The sequence below is a fragment of the Triticum urartu genome, chromosome 5A (genome assembly GCF_056163025.1).
Source record: "Triticum urartu cultivar PI428250 chromosome 5A, HENAU_Tu73, whole genome shotgun sequence".
NCBI classification, from domain to species: Eukaryota; Viridiplantae; Streptophyta; class Magnoliopsida; order Poales; family Poaceae; genus Triticum; species Triticum urartu.
In genome coordinates this window covers 571,723,401-571,728,749 of record NC_141877.1, presented here as the reverse complement: position 1 = coordinate 571,728,749, position 5,349 = coordinate 571,723,401, and the positions used below count along the sequence as shown (strand labels likewise).

At 49.4% G+C, this 5,349-nt stretch overlaps 1 pseudogene; it reads right to left on the bottom strand.

Annotated features, from left to right (window-relative positions):
* Window positions 1-779: 779 nt before the first annotated feature.
* LOC125510646 (UDP-glycosyltransferase 83A1 pseudogene) lies at window positions 780-1,634 on the bottom strand (annotated as a pseudogene).
* Window positions 1,635-5,349: the final 3,715 nt, after the last annotated feature.

Sequence of the window (5,349 nt, the reverse complement as noted above, 5' to 3'; positions counted from 1 at the left end):
AAAGAAAAGAACTGAGAGGAGAGAGGCACGCATTCATGCAGGTCTTGGTCTTGGTCTTGGAAAAGAAAATCATTTCTTTTTCTCTTTGTGAGACTCGTACGTACAGTACTAGGTGTAGGTGACGGTGAGACCGGCCACGGCCGCATCGCAGTAGGCAGCTAGCTACGCGTACGATCGATTCCAAAAAGGAAAAAAATTGGGTTGATTCGACGCGTACGTGCACTACCATATTCGGATCGAAATCGAAAGAGAAGAAAACGATTACGTACGTGAGTTGAACGCTTCTGACGCGTGCGAAAGAAACCCCCTCTATCTAAAGATCGATCGATCATTTTTATCTTTAGCGAACCGACAAGCTTGAGCATGCATGCGAGGACCGTCCCGGCCGGATGCTGCCACACCCGCGCGGCCTTCTTCCACGTCGCCGCCGCAATCACAACGCCTCTCGCGCACTCGCGAGATCCATGTCAAAGTAGGCTGTGCCATCCATTTTTCTTTTTCTTTTTTAAGCAAAAGAGGGTTTTCCTCCGAATTTTATTAAAGAAACCAGCCAGCATCCGACAGGTTATCGTTTATAAACTGATCCTATTACAACCCAGACAAAGTTCAGAGCCAAGACAGACAAAGAAATACTATAACTAAGGGAGGCCACTGTCTTCCATCCATTTAATTTGATAGCATGTCTCTCTAGCGATGCAGTTCATAACCGACAAGGGCTGACTTCTCCCTCGTGCATCGGACAAAGAAACAGTACACGCCCTCTAAAGAATAAAGATCGATCATTGTTGTCTCAGCAAGCTGACAAGCTTGAGCAAGTTCCGATGCGAGGACCCTCCCTCCCGGATGCTGCGGCACGCGACCTCCTTCCACGTCGCGGCCCTCGCCTTGACCCGCTCGTCACCGAGCAGCCGCGCGGCCTTGCTCTGGATCTCCACCTTCGCCATGACCCCTCGCTTGTCTCGCCGGCGCCTGGCGCCGGTGCCCCACACGTTGTACATGTAGCTCTGGTTGCAGAACTGGTCCGCGAAGTAGGGCCAACACAGGAGCGGCACCCGTGCAACACGCCCTTCACGGTCGAGTTCCACCCGCAGTGCGACACGAAGCATGCCATGGAGCGGTGCGAGAGCACGCGCTGCTGCGGCGCCCACCCCACCACCAGCCCCTGCCCCTCCACGCGCCCGCCTGAACGCGTCGAGGTCGAACCGGTCCTGCCCGGGTCTGGTGGTGAACTTTGGGCGGACCACCCACAGGAACGGCCGGCCGGAGAGCGCAAGCCCGTCGGCGAGCTCTTGGAACTGCGTTGCGTCCAGAAAGCCGGAGCTACCGAAGGCCACGTAGACGACGGAGCCGGGGGGTTGCATGTCGAGCCAGGCGAGGCAGGCGAGGTCCTCGGGCAAGAAGTGCCCGGCCGGCCTCGACGTGGGCACGGCCAGCGGGCCGAGAGGCAGCGCGTTGGGGAGGAGGGCCAGAGCGTCGGGCTCCAACTCCATAGAAGTGTTGCAGATGACCACCTCGGCAAGTGGCATCGACAGGTTGGTCTTGAGGACATTCTGGACGTTGGTTCTGCGCCTCTCAGGGGCGCTGGTGCTGGCCAAGCTGACCCAGGGGATCTCCGACGCGTCGATGGGCGGCATCATTTGGATCTTCCCCTCTCCCTTTACATTCCCTAAATATGCTCCATATTCTCAGTCGATCTTAACCATACCAAGAATGAAAATGTTTGATTTGTTCTTACCACTTTCATCAAGAACGCCATCCTCTATCAATTTGGGGAGGTTCATCCTCAGAGCAAACTCGGCCGCGGAGTACGTCAAGAACGAGGCAACACGGGCACCCGCCGCGGTGGCCACATGCAGCGCCCCTGGCTTCATCAACTGCACCACCACCGCCGCCCGGATGGCGCCCCATGGATAGGGCTAGTCCAGGTGTGGCCTATGCCTTGGTCCGCCCCTATACCATATGGTGCCCTGCCTGCCTATACCGGTGGCTGGCAGCCCGGTGCTCGCCCTCACACCGGCGCGCCCGTCCTCGCGCCTCGACAGTTGATGGTCGCGTACCGCACTGCTCCCTCCTACGCGCCACCGATCTACAACACCAGTCCGTATGCATCCTATGGTGCTCCATCGCCCCCCTACATGCAGCAGTACAATGATGGTGTCTCTCTCTCTTTACGCCGATGCCGGCCCTACTGCCGACGCCACCACACCCGCAAGCTCCCATGACTACATCGGCCTCTACTTCAACTCCGAGCTGGGACCTAGCTGCTTTTCTACAAGCCATGAACAACTTTGCTGCACAAGGTGAAAGTGCAACTATCCCTAGGTGGTTTTGGTAATTCATAACAACATATAGCTCATTGAGCTAATACTATTCCAAGATAATTATTTCAGGAAAGCTCAATGATTGGCATGACATGGATGTGAAAGTGGAACCCTCAAAATGCTAAGGACAAGGGATTGGCTCAAGCTCAAAAGCTCAAGACTCTTCATTTTATATTTTAGTGATCCAAGATCACATTGAGTCTTTAGGAAAAGCCAATACTATTAAGGAGGGATGAGGTGTTGCTTAATGAGCCTCTTGCTTCATGTGCTTAGTGATATGCTCCAAAATCCTCAACTACTTTCCCATATCCACATATGACCTAAACTCTAAGTCAAACTCGGTCCTACCGATTCTTCCTATCCGGCGCCACCGAGTTTCACTTGTCATTAGCCACTGCCAAACCCTAGCAATTCGGTCCTACCGATAAGGATCTCGGTCTCACCGAGATGGGGTTGCAAACTCTCTGTTTCCCTTTCGTAACTTTTCGGTCTCACCGAAAGAGCGAATCGGTCCCACCGAGATTGCAATGTAAACTCAGTGTTTCCCCTTTGTAACTTTTTGGTCTCACCGAGTTCCACTCGGTCCCACCGAAAGAGCAAATCGGTCCCACCGAGTTTGCCTGACCAACTCTCTGGTTAGCCAATTACCAAATTCGGTCTCACCGAGTTTGTGTAATCGGTCTCACCGAGATTACGTTATGCCCAAACCCTAACCGAATCGGTCCTACCGAGTTGCATGTCAGTCCCACCAAAATTCCTAACGGTCACTAGGTTTACTACTTCGGTCAGACCGAGTTTATTGATTCGGTCCCACCGAGATTGGAAAACTGTGTAACGGTTGGATTTTGTGTGGAGGCTATATATACCCCTCCACCTCCTTCTCATTCGAGGGGAGAGCCATCAGAACACACACACCATTCCTACTCATATGTTCTGAGAGAGAACCACCTACTCATGTGTTGAGACCAAGACATTCCATTCCTACCATATGAATCTTGATCTCTAGCCTTCCCAAGTTGCTTTCCACTCAAATCTTCTTTCCACCAAATCCAAATCCTATGAGAGAGAGTTGAGTGTTGGGGAGACTATCATTTGAAGCACAAGAGCAAGGAGTTCATTACCTACACACCATTTGTTACTTCTTGGAGAGTGGTGTCTCCTAGATTGGCTAGGTGTCACTTGGGAGCCTCCGATAAGATTGTGGAGTTGAACCAAGGAGTTTGTAAGGGCAAGGAGATCGCCTACTTCGTGAAGATGTACCGCTAGTGAGGCAAGTCCTTCGTGGGCGATGGCCATGGTGGGATAGACAAGGTTGCTTCTTCGTGGACCCTTTGTGGGTGGTTGCTTCTTCGTGGACCCTTCGTGGGTGGAGCCCTGTGTGGACTCGCGCAACTGTTACCCTTGGGTGGAGCCCTGTGTGGACTCGCGCAACCGTTACCCTTCGTGGGTTGAAGTCTCCATCAACGTGGATGTAGGATAGCACCACCTATCCGAACCACGGGAAAAACATCCGTGTCTCCAATTGCGTTTGAAATCTCCAAACCCTTCCCTTTACTTTCTTGCAAGTTGCATGCTTTACTTTCCGCTGCCTATATACTCTTTGCATGCTTGCTTGAATTATGTGATGATTGCTTGATTTGTCCTAAATTAGCTAAAATCTGCCAAGAACTAAAATTGGGAAAAGGTTAAGTTTTTATTTGGTCAAGTAGTCTAATCACCCCCCTCTAGACATACTTTCGATTCTACACAAGGGAACTCAGGTACGGATTGGATTTTCGATTCCGGTGCTTCTTGTCACATGTCTGCATCGAGTAATTTGCTTTCTTCTTGCACACCTTCGTCTTTTCCCTCTATTACTCTCGGTGATGGATCTTCTATTCCTAGTTACTGTGTTGGTCAGGCTCAAATCCAATCCCCAATTAAGCCTTTGCTTCTTCGTGATATTCTTGCAACTCCTGCTCTTATTAAAAATCTGATTTCTGTTCGCCAAATCACCACCGATAATCATGTTTCTGTTGAGTTTGACCCCTTTGGTTTGTCTGTGAAGGACTACCCGACCAAAGCCGAGATCGCTCGATTCAATAGCTCCGGTGATTTATATTCTCTCCATAGTGCTCCGGTCGCTGCTCCTCCAACATCTATGGTCGCCTCTATTGTTCTATGGCACCAACGTCTCGGCGACCTCAATAAAAATGTGTTATCCACACTTCTTAGTGAATTTTGAATACCTTGTAATAGAGACTCTCATAATTCTTCTATGTGTCAGTCATGTCAATTGGGAAAACATGTTCGCCTTCCCTTTAGTTCCTCTCAATCCTCTAGTGCTTTTCATTTTGAATTACTTCATTGTGATCTCTGGACATCACCCATAAAAAGTGTATCTGATTTTAAGTATTATCTCATGATTCTTGATGATTTTACTCATTATGTTTGAACTTTTCCTTTACGCAACAAATCCAACGTTTATAATATATTTCTTAACTTTCAACGCTATGTCCCGGTCCACTTTTTCTTCCCTATAAGATTCATCCAATGTGATAATGATCGTGAATTTGAGAACTTTAAAAATCAAAATTTCTTTCTACAATATGGAATTCTCTTGCGCTTCTCCGGTCCTTATACCTCCCCTCAAAATGGCAAAGCCGAGCATTTTCTTCGTACTCTTAATGACATCATTCGCACTCTGCTTGTTCAATCTTCTATGCCTCCGAAGTTCTGGGCTGAGGTCCTTCATACGGCCACATATTTACTCAATATTCTTCCATCCAAAGTTAACCCACAAACTACTCCTTACTTCTCTTTATTTCTCTCTCATCCAAATTACTTCGACATTCGCGTCTTTGGTTGTCTTTGTTTCCCAAACTCCTACTCCACTTCTCCTAACAAACTTTCCCCATGCTCTACCCTGTGTGTCCATCTAGGTTTTTCTAACGAGCACAAGGGTTATCGTTGTATAGATCTTGTTAGTGGTCGTGTTCATGTGTCTCGTCACGTAACATTCGCTGAAAACATTTTTCCCTTTTCCGAG